This window comes from Protopterus annectens, chromosome 10.part0, assembly GCF_019279795.1.
Source record: "Protopterus annectens isolate FY-2018-M chromosome 10.part0, PAN1.0, whole genome shotgun sequence".
In the NCBI taxonomy this organism is placed as follows: Eukaryota; Metazoa; Chordata; order Ceratodontiformes; family Protopteridae; genus Protopterus; species Protopterus annectens.
In genome coordinates, this window is record NC_056744.1 from 517,738,438 (window position 1) to 517,760,572 (window position 22,135).

The 22,135-nt window shown below is 40.9% G+C and overlaps 1 protein-coding gene across 4 annotated transcripts in view; it reads right to left on the bottom strand.

Annotated features, from left to right (window-relative positions):
- LOC122813204 (voltage-dependent R-type calcium channel subunit alpha-1E-like) overlaps positions 1-22,135 on the bottom strand; it is a 4,399,719-nt gene that overhangs the window by 679,166 nt on the left and 3,698,418 nt on the right. The window lies entirely within an intron of this gene.

Consider the following 22,135-nt stretch of genomic DNA (forward strand, 5'->3'; position numbering starts at 1 on the left):
CAATAGGAGAGGACATTCAAAATGACTTGGTTAAACCGATATCTGAAGAAGAAATAGTATATGTAATTCAGCATATGAAATCACATAAATCACCAGGTCCTGATGGCTTGACAGTGGAATTTTATAAAAAATTTGCAGATATTTTCAGTAAGATACTTTCAGTTGTGTTTAACTACATAATTAGGAATAAAATTAATGATCCACACCTTAACGCCTCAAAAACTATTTTTATACATAAAGCCAATTCAGATCCTCAAAATCCGGATAATTATAGACCGATATCATTAATAAATGTAGACATGAAAATTCTAACCTCTATTATAGCATCTAGACTGAAGAGAATCATGACTCATATCATTTCTAAAGAACGGACTGGTTGTATGGCAGGTAGACAAACCAGTGATAATACACTCACACTACATACTATGTTAGAGCATGCTAAGCAAAATAATTTAAATATTTATGCCCTTATAATTGATGCCCAGAAAGCCTTTGATAGGGTTGATACAAATTTCTTGTTTGATCTTTTACCGTATTTTAATATATCACATGAGTTTGTCCAAATGTTACAAATATTATATAGTAATCCCTATACTACATTGTATATTAATAAAAACTTCTCTAAAAGAATACAGATTAAGACTGGAACACGCCAGGGTTGCCCTTTGTCCCCTTTATTATTTAATATCTATCTTGAACCATTGTTTTTATATATTAAACAAAATGTTTATCATAATGTCCCAATAATTTATGGAACTAAAATATTAATGGCAGCTTTTGCTGACGATCTTAGCATTTATTGTGCATCTCCATTATCAGATACTGAAAAATTATTGAAGGCTGTTAATGAGTTCTCAAAAGTGTCTAATTATAAAATTAACTTGAAAAAAAACAATATCTTCCCTTTAAAGACACCTAAACCCTTTTCGTTATTGCCCTTAGTGGGACAGGTATCATTTAAAGAAAATATTAAATATCTAGGTATTCAGTTCTCTACTGATAATAAAGACTTTTATAATAATAATATTAAAGCAATCTGGGAACAAATAATTTCTGATTTTGGGAGATGGAAAAATTTACGACTACCAATATTAGCAAAAGTTTCAATTATCAAAATGAACATATTACCACAATTACTGTATATTTTTAGGTCAGCCAATTTATTACTTTCGAAGTCATTTTTTAAACGGATTCATAAAGAATTGGCTAAATTCATTTGGGAACCAAAGAAAACCAGGATATCTTATGATAAATTAATGACCCCAAAAATAGAGGAGGACTGGAATTACCTAATTTTGAAATGTATTATTTAATTGTAAATTCTAATAGAATTTTAAGAATTGCCAATTATGATATAAATAATACTAAGTGGACACCACCTTGGGTAGTTCTGAATTATAAATATATTCTAAAGTTAAATATCAATCCTAAAGCAATACTTTTTTTTAGGTAAGGATACATTGAAATTCTATGGGATTATTGAACACATCAAAACGAACATACTCTCTTTACATAATTTATTTCATTTATTAGATTTGGTTCAACATATGATGGTTTTTCAACCCTTTCATAAGAATCCTAATTTAAAATTGAATAATCAACTAATTGATCTCAACAAGTTTCCATTGATAGTTAATCTAACTTTGATTGATATATATAAACATCTTGACAGTTCGGCCAACCAAATAAGACAAGAACTTAACTTACCTAAAAATTATCTGGTTATTCTGAGGCAAATTAGAGAACTCACTATAAGCTATTTTAAAAGTTTTAAACCGGAAGAAGAGGCTATTAATAGATGTTCTTTGTTGTGGCAAGCTCTCCAACAGGATCTTAAATATATCACGACAGCAAATCAATTAATTAAAGAATTTCAATTTCATGATAAAATTTTGTTATCAAACTACTGGGAAGAGAAAATCTTACTGACAGATAGAAGTAATATGTTAAAAGCAATTGACTTGACCATCAAATCTACTTCTCTTAAAAAAATAATATATACCCAGTTGATGATTTGGAACAATGCATATTATACACGTCTTACCCTGCATAAATTTAATCCCAAAAATTCACCAACTTGTCCATACTGTAAGAATCAACCAGCTGATCTTCTTCATATGTTCTGGAGTTGTAAATGTATTTTCAAACTTTGGAATTCCCTTAAGATCCAACTTCAAAAGGTGGGTTACCAGAGTACAACGTTATCATGGAAATTTATGATTCTGCATATTCCCCCGAGAGAGATCACAAATCACAAATTATTATATATATTAATATTTTTCTATTAATGAAGCTTTATATAGCTTCAAATTGGTTAGACCCATCTAAAACTTCATGGCAGAACTTTAGAGTGCTAGCGACAAAACATATTTTGGCTCATAAATTACTATTAAACCCACAAAATAAAAATGTTAATAATCCAAAAATTTGGGAACAGATTTTTAATATTATACTAGCATAGTATTTTCAACTTGGAAATATTAATAATTATTTATGTGTGTGGAGAGAATTTAGTAATCAACTGTCTATTACCTGCATTTATTCTTATGCTTTTTTATATTTAACTGTATTACATGGAAGCATTCTTGTAAATATTGTATATAGAGTGTGGTTATTAGTGATATTAGTTAATGCTTGATTTGTGAATATATGTTATTTTTGTTCTTATTTGTGTTTGAAAATAATATAACAATAAAGATTTATTATGGAAAAAAAAAAGAAAACCTCCAAAAATCTAGTAATATGTATATGTTAATCTCAAAATCTATGCACATTCTCATGTCCTTAAGCACCCACAACCCTATGCCTGTTCTCTTCCTTAATGTCAAAGATGTCTACTATCCATTACCAAATGAAATGAACTCACTATGGGGTCTTTCATTTTGTTGTGACACCAACTTGTAACCAGTTCTCCTAAGGCTTTCACATATATTTTATTTGCTCCAAGAGTAAATACGTGATAACCAAATATTAGTAGTATGTTTCTGAAGTAACAAATCATTTTTCAGATCCTGTTTTTGTTATTTAGTGAATAATTTCTCTTCTGGTTAATTGCTGGCTCATGCCGAAATACTTAAAATTGTCTAGTCACTGCTTCTCATGCTAAGTCATGCACACTTTCGAGAATTTTTGTTCAGTGGTCAGACCCAGATTGTCAACCTAGTTTAACTCTTTAAAGTTCATCTGCAAAATGAGTAAAGCAGTTTCTGAGCATCACACTGAAAATTAAATATCTGAAGTTCATAAGAACAAAAAATGCATAAGCATCAAAAGAATGAAACCCAAAAGACTACAACTGAAAATCATGGAATAGTAGTAAATATACAAATAAAATGAAATATAAAACACTAACGTAAGGCACTAGATGAAAATAAACAAACAAGTAGAGTTTTTTTTTTTATTTGCAGGAGGCAAGCTCTGTGAAAATCCCATGGGGAGCACTGCCTATCTACCCCATGCAAATATAAATTCTAAATCCAAGGTTGTTCAGTCCTGCCTTATTAGACAGAGGTGCTCATGTAGATGTATACCTGAATTTGCTTTTCCCTGGAGTAGTACAGACATCATCTTGTACAGAATGGGACTGCAGGCTGTTTATTGCACACAACCGCCTTACGTAAAAATCATAATAAACCACTAAGAAGTGTTTGGTTAAATCTAAAATGTAAAACAAGTATCGCCATCAACAAAATAAAAAAAATTGGGTATCACTCCATCGTATAAACAGCTGACACCTCATCTGAAGGAAATTGTGCTGCAATAGAAGTCCATCAATGCAAGGGACAAAATAGGAGTAAGGCTGTTCAGATGATGGCCAAGACATTATACAAGGTGTGCAGTGTATGTCATATAAGGTGGCTACCTATCAGAAGTGCATGACCTGATAATGCGAGTCATCATACTTCAAAATATAAACTGTAAAACAGCAAGCCTACACTAACAGACAATTTGATTCTCCTGATATACTGTTAAGTGCTTTCATAGGTTAATGGATTCATAGATGTTTACTAGCCTAGCGACCACAAGGGCCTTTTTAAGCCTAGCCATGCATCCCAAATCTCTGAGAAGTTCATCTCTTTATTCAACAGAATTCTTCAGAACACAACTTTTTTTTTAACTATGACTACTTACATACTAACTTCATCAAATTGTTTAACCAATACCAATTCTCAATACATTCCCAGTCTTAAAAGACATTTGACTTTTAAACTGTCACTCAGCTTAATTTGCCAGACCAATTCCCTGCTGTACTCTAAAAGTGAATCTACATCACCCCCTTGTATGTTTTCTTTGATAGCTTTTAAAACATTAAACAAACACTTTTTGAAACCACTATAGACCATGGCATGTTTATTTAAAGCATTTGAAGAAATCTTATTTTTAATTTGTTGCCTCCATCTATATTCCCCTGGGAATAATTTGTCCATCCTAAAGAATATCCTATCCTGGTTTTCCCTTAATATACTCTATGAAACCATCATCTTAGGAAATGTTAACTTAGACTGGTCCAAACGTATGACTAACTCTCCACATCTCAGTATCAACCTACATGGCTTCCATCAACTGATATCCTCCCCCACCCGCCTCCATAAAATCTCATCATTCAGCTCCACTATTGACTGGATCCTCACTAACTCCCCCCACCACTACCGTACCTTACCTGGCTCCCTTAGTGATCACCTCCCCACCTCTATGCTAAGACACTCCACCCAACCTCCCAAACCCCACCTTTACAAAGACTGCTGTAAACTCTCTTACTTCAACATCTCCCAATTCAACTCCATTCTTGCCAGTACTGACTGGTCCATCCTTAGACAAATCCCTCTCAATGACGCAGTCAGTTTGTTAAATAGCATCTTCCTGAATACCTTAAACTCCCTTGCTCCCTCAAGAAAGATTAGGATAAAATCAAATTAAAATTATGCTCCTTGGCTTTCCAAGGAAGCTACATCCCTTATGCATAGAAGAGATATTGCTTGGAAAGCATGGATAAAAACAAAAGAACTTCCCCTTCTTCACAAATATAGACATCTAAGGAATCCTACAAAGAAACAAATAAAACCAAAAGGTCCCAGTATAACTCTGCTCAACTAAATTGCAAATCCAACCCTCAGAGATTCTGGTCTACTCTTAACAAGATTCTCTCTCCTGACTGTCCTTCAAACCCCTGCCCATATCCCAATACACCCCCCCCCCCAAGAAACTGCTACCCTCCTCAACAAACACTTTATTGACACCATCCAAACACTCTTACCTTCCAACTACAGCACAACCTTTCTGCCAACCCCTTCCAATCCTCCAAACACAAATCTTTTCTCCTTCCACCTTGTCCCTACTTCCTATATTAGATATCTTCTTCTTAAACTCAAACCTTGTTCTCCCTCCACTGACAATCTGCCTCCTACTTTCCTCAAACTTGCTGCTGAATCCATTGCCTATCCTGTATCTATTTTAATAAACAGATCTATTCAAGAATCTACTGTTACTACCCTTTGGAAATCCTTCTTCACTATTTCCCTGCATAAAGAAGGCAACTCTACAGACCCATCAGACTACTGTCTCATCGACATTCTATCCCCCCACTCTAAGATTCCTGAAAAATGCATTCACTCACAGCCTCTTAACTACCTCCTACAGCATAACCATCTCACTCCCACTCAGCACAGCTTTCATCCTAACCACAGCAAAACTACTGCCCTCATATCTTTCACACATACTGTTGCTGAGCCCCTAGACAACAATAAACTCATATCTTGCCTATTTCTAGACTTTCCAAAGTCTTCAATACAGTCTCCCACCCTCTACTTCTTTCCAAACTCACTAATCTCAACCTATCTTCATCTTCCCTTGCCTGATTCTCTAGTTACCTATCCTGCAGAAAGCAATCTGTTAAATGTCTCTTATCCTTCTCTTCTTTCATTCATGTTCCAACCAGAGTTCCACAAGGTTCCATCTTAGGTCCCCTTCAGTTCAATATCTTCACCAATGATCTCTATACATCTTGTAAACATAAACAGTCCTCCCTCATCCAATACGCCAATGACTCAACCCTCATCTCCATTTCAAACAATATCTCTGAACTCCATACCCTAACCCAACAAGCCTTTCTATCCACTGAACAGTGGCTATCTGATAATCTACTGATCCTTAACCCTAAGAAGACAAACCTCCTGCTCTTTCTCCCCCGCTCTCTTTCTGAACATAAATCCACCTTCACTATTACATCTTCTAACAATACAATAATCCAACCTGAAACCCACATAAAACTCTTGGGAGTCATCATCAATGATGAACTCAAATTTAACCTGCATACTCCAATGTATAAAATAGACACACCAAAAACTTGGTTTACTGTATCGCAACAAAAAATTTCTAACCCCTAATGCCAGACTCTCCCTTGCTCGGGCACTCCTCCCCCCTCCCTACTATATGCTTCTCCAGTTCTTACTAATATCCAGGCCACAACCTTGGAAAAACTACAACAAAATTACCATAAGATAGCTTGATTTATCACAAACTCTCCATACAATGCTCATCATTGCCTTGCCCTAACCTCTCCAATGACTTGAACTTCCCCAACAGCTATTGTTATTACAGTTTTAAATGTTATACTTCATTCTGTACAAACCTCTAATATGTCTAGCTCTCAATTCATTTGTCTCTATCTATTCCCCAACTCGGACCCTCCGCACCTCCAACCAGCAATTTCTAGATACCTACCAACCCCAAAAAACAGTAGGCAAACTTCTATACAAATACTCTGTTGCCCATGCTTGGAATAAACTTCCCTTAGACATATGTACCATCAACCACCCATCTCACTTTCAAAATGAACTCAAACTACTTCTACTTAAGTCCAAAAATTGCCCTTGTCAAGACCCAGCCTAGCGCCCCTGTATCCCTTACATACTTTTAAATAATTCCTTCCCTATCAACCATTTCTGTTCTAAGCAGATACTTCCTGAACTCAATCATCTATGCTAGTGGCTCAATTTTTATGTAAATATGTAAATATATTATCATGTTTGTTATCTCTCTGTATAAACTTTATGCACATTACTTTTGTGCATGTACTCTGCTTTGTTCTTTAAATTGCTGTTTAACATGTTTTGTTTTGTAATTCTTTCTGTCTTAAATATTGTCAATTACTGTAACTAACTTTATTATGTACTGGAGCTTTTCTTCTCGGGTCTCCACTGAAAATGGGCCACAAGCCCAGCTGGACCAACCTAGTTAACAAACGTCAATAAATAAATAAATAAATTGCATTAACATATTCCCCTATTCTAACAGCTAATTTTATTGTAGATTTACCAACATAATATGAATTACTGTTGGAACATGATGTAAGGTGCACTACTCTTTATGACAAGCAAATGAACCTACCTTGTAGGAAAAATATTGTATTCCTGTTTGGTAATGTAATTTTTTTCCTTTATTAATATATCTACATCTGGATCAGAGCTTACTTGCATAGGCTACAAACTTCTCTTTATAATTGTACTCTTTCTCCCTTTCTAAAATTTAAGTTATATTACCTCCATTTTTGTTAATAAATGTTAGAATTTCTCCTATTATTTTGTAAGACCCTGAATTTTCTTAAATCATTTTCCAGTTGATTCAAATTATGTTTTTGAAAGAATCAGAGTCTACACTTTTGATCATGAATCGTGTAACTCAATTGACCAAAAACATGCATAAAAATACACTACAGAGACCAAACATCTGATGTTGATAGAATCGTTTAGACCTACAAGTGCAGTTTATAAAGAATTTACATTTTCTATAATTTCAACATTCCAAAATGTATCTGTATAAAGCAATTACTAAATTACTGATAATGTACATGTGCTTGTGGATTCAGTTTTCATAGGGTCATAGACAGTTACTAGTCGATTGGCTTTGAGGCCCTTACAAGCCTAGCCAAGAATTTAGCCCATGTTATGACAAGTCAGTACCCGATGCCCCTGTCCAGCAGGGCCAGAGGTGGAATTCCAGGGGTGTATTTTCTGTTAACCATCCAGTTATCCAGGTTGTGATTAAAAAGGGCTAATGAGGTACTCTGTTTGATGTGGATCGGGAGTCTACTGGGATACAAATCTAATTCTTCTAAGGTACAGATAATAGCACTGAATAGGGAAGTATTGCGAACTGCAGGAATATACTAGTTGTTAATTGACATCTTTCTCTCTCCCCACCATATCTCCAACAATAAACTAAATACCCAACTTAACTGGTATGTGATGTCTCCACTGTTATGTTGGGACATATGTCCTATTGGTTGATAATTATTTAAATCTGTTTCTCTGCATATGCTATGTTGAAATACCCCAACATTGGTGGCATGGTGTCATCAATGTACTTGCATGCTGGTATTACCACTATGGTCCCATATATGCATGTGTCCTGTTTGCTAAGCAACTGTTCCGTATCTGGTGTCTGGGTTAATGGGAATATCTATGCATGCTGTTATACCTAACCCTGGAATGTGTTGACTATTACTAACCCACATTTGTTGATACACCATAAACACCATAGCATGTATGGGAATGCATCTCCCAGTGGACCCACCTATCCCATCTCAGATGGCTGTGGCACTGGCCACCAGAACGTCTGGGGCCCAACCCGGGACCTCCTCGTCTATTGGTGTTACACCACCTTCGGGTGGAACTGGCTCAGGGTATGGGGCTCGCCCTCCACTGGGAGTGGGCGCAGACAGGAAGCTGTCACCTGTCACCAGGTCTGGGTTGTCGTGCACAGAGAGCTCAATCAGCAGTTTGGAGATCTTCTGTGCCAGCTCGAGGGCTGCGTGTCATGACTAGAGGGTCAGCCTGGCTCTCCAACTCAGCCCTCAGCACAGCCCCCTACAGGGCTGTGAAGGTGCAGTGGTAACTGTCCATGTGTGGGGATCTCAGTCCCATTGTTTCAACTAGGGGGCTCATGGGCTTCCAATTTCCCAATACCCCTCCCCATCAAGGTGTTTACCCCCACATGTGTCATATACCACCCCTGTATGCATCTTGTTTGTCTCATCTGTTAACCTACCCAACCTACATCCCCAAATATACCTACTATCCCTCTCCAATATCCCACTGTCACCTGAAAAAAATAAAAGGGCAATCTGTTCCCCCCCAAAAAATTTCGCCCCATACATAGCTGTCCACTGGACACATGTGATCTGGTCTAATTGGCATCACAACATATTATTGTTGCCCTCACCCCTCTCTGAGGGGTTTGAGTGTCAAAATCTACCTCCAAAGTCAGTGTATACGCACAGCTGTTGCTGTAGAAGAAATTGGCAGCTATGGACCTTCCCTACACCCTCCTGCACATCCCTAGCTATTTTCCCCACTGTATTTCCCTCTTTGTGCCCCTTTTTCATCACTTTCCTATCAACCCTTTTTTTCTTTTCTTTTAAAGAAATTAGCACAGGGGTAAGTGGGAGTAAGCACTTTTAAGCAGCAGTAAATGGGTTTAAGCTTGTTTGCACTGGGGTAAGCAATGCCTACACAGGTTAAGCAATTTAGAAGCAAACTGAGTATAAGAAACTATAACCAAAAGTTAGCAGTGCTTACCTCTGCTCAAAACCACACAAACCAGCTTACAACTGCTTAAAAGTGCCTTAATCACTCTGTATCCAATAGCCCTTGTTCTGCCCAGCAACAAAATAAACAGCCTTTGCAATATTCTACTATACTATAATCTATTTCACTCAACAAGCCCATTATTCAATAGTTCCAGTCTTACCTGACTGGTAGACAACAGGCAGTAGGCAGTACTATGGCAGGGCAAACTCTCCTGCCAGCTACCCTTCACACTTGGTGTCCCTCAAGGGTCCATACCCGGTCCACTACTATTCTCTCGTTTTGTCAACAACCTTCACACTGTTATCACTAAAGCTACCTGCATTCAATATGCAGATGATTGCACTGTGATCTGCTCAGCCACCTCCCTACCCAAACTGCAAACCTTAACCCAAAATACATTCAACACTATCAAGAACTGTCTCACCAACCAATGCCTACTAGTGGACCCCAATAAAACTAAACTCCTACTCTTCTCCCCCACTAGTAGATCTACCACACTTTCATTCTCTGTCACATCTAACAATGGTACCTCTATTTCTCCAGATCATCACACCAAACTGCTAGGGGTTATCATAGACAATAATCTCAAATTTGACCTACATGTCAACAAAACCATATAGACCATCAATAAGAAGCTTGGCTCACTGTATAGAAACAAGACATTTTTAACCCCACTGGCCAGGACTGCAATCACCCGATAACACCAACTCTCTACTCTTTTATGCGCCTCGCCTTTACTCTCAAACCTCAATAAATCCAAACTAGGTAAGCTATCCCATAGCTACAATCATATTGCCACTGGCTCCACCTAAAGAACCCACCACTGCCAGAACCTTAAACAACTAGAGTGGCTAGAACTGCGCAACTTAATTCATTTCAATCAACTCTTAATAACTCACAAAATTCTGTACTACCTTGAGGAGACCCCCTCACTTAAAAATATTATTAAGCCATATAGCAACCTGAGATCCCTACAGTCAGCCGATATACTACTGGTCCAAACCCACAAAGCTAATAACTCTGCTGGTGAATCCCTGTTTGCCAACTTCGTCAGTAAAACCTGGAATTCATTGCCAAACTATATAACCCTACAATCCTCCAAAAGTCTCTTCAAAAAGAACCTCCAACAATATCTCAAAGTGAATTGGCTATGCCCATGTACCAACCCTGATTAGTTATAAACTGATAGCATAAACCAAAATTATTATAACATGTAACTACGTCACCAAGCTCTGCTTCTAATCTGATGTCTCTTACTTTTAATTATGTCTGTCCATGTGAATTCTGAGTCCCTGCTTGGGAAACTACTAAGCCATTGTATATAATCACTTTGTTTTTTATAAATATTCCTGACTTCTGCATAAGCCATTGTATATAATCACCTTTTTATTATTGTTTCCTAACTTCTGTGTAATCTATGTAAGTATGACTATGTGGAGCTTTTCTTCCCGGGCCTCCGCTGAAAATGGACATGTATCCAGTCGGACTATTCCCGGTAAACAAATGTAAAACAAATAACTAAAATAAAATACTCGAACCCAGGACCCTGCACACCATATCCAAAGTGATTTACCACTAAGCCATGTCAGATACACATAACCCTGATGTTTTCACAAACAAATCATCCAGTCCAGTCATTCAACAGTACAGAAAATGTATTTTGTACATGTATGCGAGTGTGAATATATATTAATATCTAAATAGATATATATCAAAGCATAAATATATATCTATATAGGTATATACAGACATACATTTGTAAATAAAAATGGGAACATAACAAAAACATATATGTCCACATTCACCGTTATTGGGGTTGAGGGGGCCCAAACAACATATGTCTTGTACGTATAGATATCCCCCTCCCCACAGCCAAACACGTCTGTCCTGCAAAACAATAACAACTGTTGCAGATCACATAATGAGGACCTGACACAACATGGGCACAAGATGTTAACTACTCCATCCCACCTGTATGATGTCAGGCTGGTATCAGTAACATATCATGCAGTACAATTCGGCTACCACAGAGAATGTACAATGTGGAAGCAATCAACATCCCTAGGATACATATACAGAGACACATATATGCAGATACAGATATATATATATATATATATATATATATATATATATATATATATATATATATATATATATATATATATATATATATATATACACATCCATACACACACACATATATATATATATATATATATATATATATATATATATATATATATATATATATATATATATGTAACTACACATACACACACAGAGATATGTATAGGAAGATACATATATAGAAGTTGCACACAATACGGAACAGCCACTATGCCTACAGTTGCCACCTTACCAACTGGACACTGTATGAGCCACTCATACAAATGACAATTGTAGCCTGCAACATATACCCACAGAGAGGTCAAATCATATAACACCACACACATGTTTGCATACATGGGAAAGCTTTATTTGTGTACTATTACAGTTGTATATGCCATGTCATATAGCTGTTTAGACACTGACATACATATAAACAGAGTAATGCAACTGTGAAACAGTTATATTAATACAGTAGTCTGGAAAGGTTTACATATGTTGCTGTTCAGGCTGAGGCCTTCAAGTAATACAATAGTAAAGACAGACTGGGCCACAGGATACCAATCAGTGAACAGTAAGTAATGCAGATGTATAGTCCAGCAGCCTCTATCTACACTCTGTACACAATCCCTAGGGGGTAAAGACCTCAGTTGATACAATGGGATGTATTTGTTACATACCAAGGCATAACTGACACCATCACAATCACACTGACAAACAGAACAGTCTGTATGGCAGGAGGCAGTAGGCCTGCATTTAACCAAGGTGAATTGTATGGTAATGTGCATCCAGATACTTTAAGGCAACTTACCCCTGATACCCCCACATGCTGTAACAGCCTAGATTAGTTATGGTGCAGTCCCCCCAGACTCAATAATAAAGGGACATATACCACTGTTACATACACTGGCCTCTGGAGAGCATAAGGGCACACATGTACTGTGTATGTGAAGCCCACACATACATTGACCCAACCCCACAGTATGTGTGGGGGACACAGCAGCAGTGGACTGATGGCAGGAACAGCAGCATGACATACTCACAGCCCACTACATAACAACCCCTGACAGCATGTCATATGTACAAAGCCTGGTATGTAGGTGGAAGACAAAGGCTGGAACACAGGCCCATATGTGTAAAACTGTTGTCATATACTAAGCAAGTCGCTGGTCTTACAGGATAGTCTGCAACATACCCTTAGTCAGGAATATAAAGTTAGAAAAAGAAATGGATGTAGCCATGTACTGATAGCACTAAACACACACATTGCCAGTGATATATCTGACACAAGACCTGTGTGGTGGACAGACAAAACATAATAGGCACACCTCTAGCCATAAAATAGATAGGCCCACAGTTGAGAGCTATGCAGACAGACTGCATTCCGAGTTAAACTAGTATGTACACACAAACCGTGTAATACCGGTGCTATACAATGCATACAACAACACTACTCACACTCTGCCTGTAGTTCTAGAACCTCCTACAAATATGTAGCTGGCCTGAGTGTGCAGGTTCTCCTGTAAGAAGCATTGCTACCTGCTGTCTGTAACACTGCTGCCCACAGACAGGAAGGATGTCCATCATAAAGAAAGGTAAAGGGACCACACCCACATGATATAGGGATTTATAGTAGTTGGTTGCCATGACAGTGGTAATTGGAAGTACTACACAGCATGCAGGTAAGCAAGTGGAGGACACTGATTGATGCAGAGGCCATCACCTGATCATGTGCATCACCTACAAATCCCAGGCTGCAATCTATGTGTAAAGCAGCTCATTCCATTTACTGAAGAGAGACTGAGAGTGAGACAGAGAGAGTGAGTGAGTGTGCATGTAAGGCACAAAAAAAAAAAAAAAAAAAAAAACAAGCAAACCATCAGGAAGAGACTGCATTCCCATTCCCAGAACAGGTATGTGAAGTTTATATGTATGTAACTGACCATAGTACTTGATCCATAATAATGGGATAGATGATGTGGAATGATTTATATGTGCCTTCAGGTGTTGTTGTTGTAATGCTGTTCAGCTGAACAACTGCTAAGGACAATAGAGTCCGTCCCTGTGTGTAGTGGGCCATACCCATCAACCGTGCAGAGCAGCACTGACTGATAAGATGTAAGCCATCATAGTGTGTGTTGTGCAATGGGAATTATGTAAATTACGTGGCCAATAGCTGGTGGTGGAAGCAATGCCATAATGATGGACATGTGGGATCCACAGCCCACCTCTTGCAGAATACTCAGGCTAACCTGTATTGTAGTATGCAGGAATGCCATAGGTATGTAATAGGGTTACCTACAATCTGTCCCTACATATACCCCCCTAATGTCAGGCTGTGTCCATATGTGGCACCTGCCCATGTTGTAGCAAGGCAGAACAGTGCAGCTGTGTAGGAAGGTGTTGTGAGATTGTGGACCTGATGTCTGAATGTACCCCACATATAGGTATGCATATGTGTACAGATATATATATATATATATATAATATATATATATATATATATATATATATATATATATATATATATATAAAATCTACATGAATGTCCACAAATATACAGATACCCATGTGTAGACATATATATGAACACATATATACATCATATATATCTACATATATATATATATATATATATATATATATATATATATATATATATATATAAATATATATATATATATATATATACACGCACACAAACATATATGTATGTAAATACATGTCCCCTATATTACTACCACAGTGCTGCATGCTATGTACGAGGAAACAGCACACATAGCAATACACACAGATATCTGCAGATGTCAGTGTGTGCAACATGGATGGGTATGTCACATGTGAACCCCTTGCTGGGACCACATTGCCCTTGTCTGTGAAGTATGGAATGGGAATATGAGGAAGTATGGCAGGTATAGTTGTGAAGGTGGTCAGGGTTGGTGGATATAGAGGACAGCCTACAGGGGTGGTATGTGACACGTGGTGGGTTAACACCCCTGAATGGTGTGTGTGTGTGGTCTGTGATGTGGACGCCCCATGAGCCCCAATATGGACACAATGGGATCAAGCATCCCACCCACTGCTACTCATAACAGCAGTCCACATCCCGAAGTTGCCTGGCCTGGAAGCTGAGCAGGAGGAGCATGTGGGCCCTGTGAATGTGTACTGGGTGCCTCAAAGTGATGTAGCACATCCCACATGTGTCTGTGGAGCCCATTATGGAACAGACCCTGGACCTGACCTCAGGGGACAGGAACATGTCTGTGTGTGCCCCTTGGGGGGGCAACATCCCCTGAGTTGGTTCCACCTGACGGTATTGCTGGACCAGTACATGAGGAGGCCCCAGGGTGGGTCACACATGTGATGTGGCCTGGTAACATGAGCAGATGAGTTTGGAAAGGTGGTTCTGCTGGCCAACAGTACATATACATGCTATTGTGTCACTGTTATAGATCATATGTTGGTAGTACTTGTCTACGCAGTCCCGGAACATGTCCAACAGCATGCATAGATAACCCCAATAACACAGAATGTCAGATGTGCAGCAAACACATAGCAAGCATACCACAGGTATATATGGAACCATTGTGGCCCTGACAATGGCATGCAGGTGAATAGTCTATAACAGGCCAGCAATGATAGTGCCCACACAGGGAACATGGCTACAAACACCTTGCACAACGCGTGGTACAGTACAATATCTGCCCCACTGGTAGGTATGCTGTAGCCATACCTATTGAGTTGTGTGTACAGTTTTTTATTGCTGATATGGCGGGGGGTGACAGTGATGTGTATTAAGAACTGTGGTAACCTTGCTGCATGACCTGTGTCCATCTTTATGTCTTTCAGGCATGGTGTCCCATGGAAGGCTGCCAGCATACACAGCAGCTGAAAATGGAAGGCTGCCAGCATACACAGCAGCTGCAGTCTTGTTTGGCCTGGCCACCCATGACCAGCAGGAGCAGACTGTGCTATGGAATGACCTAGTCCACAGGGTCAATGATGTTGGATTGTACAACCGCAGTTATGAGCAGGTCCAGCATCATTGTTCTGACCTGATTCACAATGGCCATCAGTGTGCAGATCACCTCACCACAGGGGGGGGGCCATGCCATTCATCCCCCCTGACACGTGTAGAGGAGCTCCTAGCCAGCCTCATGGCACCTGCATTGTAGTTCTAAACAGATGTGCATATGTGGTAGTATTGTGGACATGTACTGTTGATGTACTGTAATGCTACACCCACCCTGTAGCAATGCCACAGGTGTGGCCACTGACTTTGCATTGCTCACCCTCTATGTATGTTTCTCTGGGGTACCACCAAGGCAGCAGCCTGTAGCTGGTGAGTATGATTTATGTAGATGCTTGCCAATACACTGGACAAGTAATGGTGATATTCCATGCACACATCTAACACACCTACCCAGAATGCATGTGTACATGTGCATGTATTGTTGCTGTTAAATCCATGGCATCACAGGGGTGACCAGGATGGGGTATTGGAAGGGTATGTCAAACACCTGCATGATAACTAACATCCTGTCACTGCAGAATGTGTCCACAGGGAGTAACATGATGGTGGGAGTCATGGCCTACAGTAGGGACATGTTTGGAACAACACCCATATACAATGCAACACCTGTGTATATACCTGTAGGACAATGGCAACTACTGCAGAGTTACACTATGGCATAAGGTATTACTGTGGTCCACATTATCAGCTGGGACTAGGCTGTAACATGTGGTGTTCAGTGTATGGGACACTGCAAAGTGACACACGTCTAGGCCTTACTTGTCATGCAACTGCAAAAAGGCTAAAGGAGGGGGGATTGTCAGAATGACACACCAGTGCACTGCAGCAGGGATCCTAAGGATGCTAAGAATGGCTGTATCTTCACATAGTCAGATTCAGGAATTGTGGCAGATGTAACCCTATCCCCACAGCAATAGTGATGGCAGTGTGTACACCACGGGATGTGCACATTAGTAGACCTTCCAATCATGCAGATTAGGGGGACATGTGTAGGGCAGACTGAACATACACTGGCAAATGCAGATGGCCCACACTAGTATACCCCTGCCAGGAGTAGTGACTGCTGTAGTGCACATAAAAAGAGGTGCGACAAACCATCATGATAAGGGTGTGCACACACATGTCCACATGGAGTGTATGCATTGCAGTCAGCATCCACACACCTAATACATTCCGTAGACACTGCATGTAAAAGTGCAGGCCATATGTCACATATCGGGCTCATATACTGTTAAGATATGTGGTGATGTGGTCCCATGGCAGATCAAGGATGGGTGAGTCATATCAATAAGGGTGTGCACACAACCCCATAGCCATGGTATGCTCTGATGCTTGTCAGTGTAAGAGTATTGGAATGGTAATACATGGTCCGCTGATGTTGAGAGCTGCAAATCAAGACACCAAGCATTCACAAATGACATCTGTCTACATATCATCCCAGGTATGTGTTACTGAAAAACATAGGGGCTGTGAGCATTAAAGCTGACATAACTGACACAATAGTACACATTCAGCAATGGGTTGTACACCTGTGAGGTATGGTGCACAGTACATGGCAGGGTGCAGAACAGGTGCACAGCAATACTGTGTACATGGGTGCAGTGGTATCCAGGGGAAGGGGCATCACCTAGTGACACAGCACATGCATCACACACATGTGTACTGTTGCTAGCATGGCTTGACTGTAGCTGCACTGCATGCTATTGTGTACCATATGTTATGCATGTTGACAGATGGGTAATAGGATGACTGTGTGTACTATCATTGTGCAGCCTCACCTGTATGTGTGTGATGTGCATTCTGGTGGGTAGTTTGTCTCTAGGGTCACTCTGATGAAGTGGAGGGAGGTTGATGCATGTAGGGTGTGTGTGTGTGTTTGTGCTGGTGGCCATGTATGCACATGTGTGATTGTAGGATGTTCTTACAGCAGTACCTCCCATTGGGAATGTGCAGTACATGGGCATGGACTCCCACATTACACACCAGGAATACTTGTCATGTATGTAATCACAGGGCAGCTGATAGTATAATAAGGTCTGTAGCATGGAACAGGCATTGAGAGGGAAGGTAGATACCAGGTATACCCTTAATATAGCATTCAGCAGAGAGGTGACCTACAACCCATGTGTGCAGCACTACAGATGCATTGGGGAAGTACTGGTCAACATCAGGGAGTGCATCCATATATTCAGTTGTCACATGATAGGATGATTGAGCAGCATATCTGGCATGTACTGAACAATACATACACATGACACACCAGTGCGTGATATTATGGAGTGAACATAGTAGCCCACACATATAGGGGCCATGCTCATGATGTCTGGACATACACAGAGTGAGCACTGAATAACAGCAGTGAGGCCATCTAAAACTACTACACACAAGTCAAGCAGGTAATGTAGTAACAGTTCTTGTGTTGTGATCTCTTGCCATTAAGAGAACTGATATGTTAATGAGTGGTATCAATGTGTGTATGTTACCAAGTGTGATGCAGGATGGGTAACATATGGAAATATATGTGGGATTGTCTGTAAAGTCACGGACAGGTAGGTATTACCATGGTGTGTGTGTGTGTGTGTGTGTGTGTGTGTGTGTGTGTGTGTGTGTGTGTGTGTGTGTGTGTGTGTGTGTGTGTGTATTGTTAGGCAATGCTGTACAGGTTTTAAACTGCATTTATTGCTTTCCCCCACAGGTGGTGAGGTGGGTCAGGGTCCCTCCTGCATGCAATCTGATGTTGGTGTCCATACACACACCAAAGATGGTGATAGTACTGTTGAGGCACAGATGGGGTTGTCAGGGGCCGAAACAGCACCATCATTTGGCATCCCCCTTTTAGCCACCCCCAATCCTGCACACAGCTTCAGTGCCTATACATACCCCATCACCAGTGCCCATAGCGGAGGGACAGCTGGCATTTGGTGGCAGTGCACAGGAAAGTATGGTAACCATGCCTACTGCATCTGGTCGCAGCAGGCATGGCTGGATGTCTGGCAGGGCATCACATAGGCAGATGCCCCAAGGTGCTCGTGGTAGGGCCACTGGACATCATGCCCCTGGCAGAGGCAACATAGCTGGTACCAGCAGGTACATGTTTCAGGCTGTTATGGTGGCTCAGGCATGTATGGAACATTACATCAGACAGGGCCTGAGGCTGCAGACTGCTGCTCTCGCATCTGAAAGCAACAACTTCTGTGAACTGTCTGGTGCCATCCGTGCTTATACTGAGCTCATGGATAGATGGTCTGGTGAGATGATGGCCCTCATTGACCGTGGTATGTCTGTGCTTGAACGTGTTGTAGGGGTGCGGTGATGGCCGCATGGATATAGGCTATCAACACCAACAGCTGGCAGTCAACGTGGACATGCTAGGACACCAAGGGACTCCCACAGTGGCAGTACAAGCCCCAGCAGTGTGGTGAGGGTGCTGTCCACACCACACCACAGCAGGCCACAAGCACGTGGTCCTGGCCAGTCCCAGGAGGGACCTAGTATCAGTGGACATTTGTCATTGTCAGGTGAGAGTAGCACATTGAGGCCTGTACTTGGACGTGCCCATGGAACCCCTGGGAGGCAGAGTCCACATGTCCGTGACCGGAGGCAGTGAACTGCACACTCTACCAGGTATAGTCTGCAGCTGTCCATAAACACCTGTGTAGGGCAGCCACATGGCAGAACTGTGTGCATGCATACTCACACACTATGCAAACACACCTAGGGCAACCCCATACCTACACACACCATGCCCAGTCCACCTCAGTACACCCCTCACCCACACACATGGTGTCAAATGTATGGCCCACCTCAGCCTCTGGCAAACTAACAACACACCCTGTGCATATGATGATACCTGTGCCACATCCCTGTCATCCATACCATTAATGCAGGTCCAGGCTAATATGGTTCTGATGCACATGGTGACCGTACTACAGTGTACCACAGTACTGCAGTGTAACATGTTGTAAGGAGTTAACTGTAATGCATATATGTCAGGTAGTGTAGCCATCCATCAATGATGCATTACAGCTGTTAGTAACACTGGTTGATTGTGGTCTCTATAATGTTATCCATTTGTGTTGTAGGTGTACATGTGTCAGCATGTGGGTGGACTGCAGTCATATTTCACAACTGGGTATGGCACTGTGGTGACACCATGGCTGTGACATATCTGGGGTACAGATGAACACGTCACAGGTTAGTATAAAAGTTGCCTGTTCCACATGGACAGTTGACTCACTGGGGCTTGTATAATCTGCAACCTGATGTAGACCCATCCACATACATGCACACTGTTACTTGGCAACACTGGGACTAGACCTCTACCTAGGTATGTAGTGATACTGAAGTGTGTGGCTTCTATTGCACACACCACACAGCGTTTAGGGTGAGCTGTGTCTCAGGTTACATGTTACATGCAGAACATCCCCAGACATGTACAGTATGCTAATGGGAGATATAAATGGTTTATATGGACAATACATAGTGTGATATACCTTCATATGCATATTAACAGACACATAACAGGCAGACACACATCCGAGAGACCAGGGCCTATTGCTGCTAACTAACCTGACCATGTGTCCAATGTGTTACAGGTAGGATGCACACAGCACATGCATAACTGGTCTGGAATGTGGTATCGGTTACCTGTATGGTTGATGGTGACAGTGGTAACCATAACGTGGTACATGGGACATATACTGGGTGTACCTTGGTGTAACAACAGTGTACACAGCACCCACATCCCCAAGTGGATATTGTACTCCCTGAAACCCATGATGACACTCTGATATACCCACGATCACACATTGGACACAACAGCAATACAACCCATTGTAGATCCCAACAGTGGGACTACAGGGATATGCATCTAATGCGCATGCCAAATGCATAGCAGGATGTTGCATTGTCATGCTTTACTGATGGGCAGAAACAACACTATTTGTACTACCATGTGGCAATGGGTATTGTAATAGAAGTATGTGGCCTCGGAATGCTGTACCCTACAGATAAACAGACATGCACACATACACACACTGTCGGAACACAATGGGTATCCCATGCCTATCAACCCATTTGTACAACACTGTTGTGATGGTACTGCAAGGCTCGTGTAGCTGGTATGGAGAGGAGCTTAACAGGGTACATGTAATGTTTCATATTGCAGCAGCTACAACTGGCTATGGAAATGGGTGTTGTGGTGGTTGTGAAGGCCCTCATGGAATTCCCACATGCAGGTGTGCTAACACACAGCCACTGCTATACTCAGTCATGCACACATACACATGTGTCAGTACTGGGGTGCATCTGGGCATAGCTGTGTACTTAGCTATTGTCCAAGGAGAGATGGGTTGTGTAGGGGTTGTGTGTACAGTGGTATCCTGCCACCTGCCATGTGGCAGCAGGCAAGCCATTGACAGACACTACTGTGATGACCCTCAGGGTGGAAGTGACATGCATCAGCCATTCTGCCAGGGACCTCCTGCACATAGCCACTGAGGTGAGCAAGTTGACATGTATGCAACATGCATTACAACACATGGTTAGTGTTTGTGATGGAGACCTGCACCCAAGCATGTTCAGTTGACTGTGGTAGTGTAGTGGAGGCACCCATGGCATGTGGTGCATACAGGGTATTATCTCCAATATGTGCCGGTTCTTACACAGCTGGGCAGACATGTCAGTGTCAATCAAGCTTAGGATGCCTGTACATATCCCATATGGGATACCTGACATCTGCACATCTGTACATGGACTGACAGACATCTGCTTGGCAAGTAGCTATGCCATAGGATGAATGTGTTGACAACAATATGTATGCCATAACTACATGTCAGGAGCCCTTGCTATCATGTGCTGTACAGACAATAGTCTACAGTTAGATTCTACATGTCGGATCATTACCCAGTAGGGGTTATATACTGTGACACAGCTCACACACCAGGGATACAACAGGGAGGCCTCAGAGTCCAGCTATGCCTGCAGGTGTGCCTGTTGTCAGTACTACATTCAGCACTCTACTCTTGCATGGGTAGACACTGTCAACAGTAGTACCACCATCAAACACTACATACCAGTGTGACAGCCCGTACCCTGGGCTACTACCCTGTATGTAACAAAGTCACATGGATAACAGTGCTGTACAGGCCTCATATACGTCTGTGTCCCAGTCATGACACTCACACCCCTTGCTACTGTAATGACAGCACATAGGCGCATGTATTGTACATGGCATTACATACACTTATTACAGATGTCATTACCCTGCTATGTTATCAGACTGGGTGATGTGAACTGGTTACCATGGCTAAGCCATGCTTAGCAGGTATCAACATTGCTCCAATATAACAGCTAAGCTGATTTGCGTACTGGTAAGTGAAGCCTACACTGTGTAAGTGCCTGTACA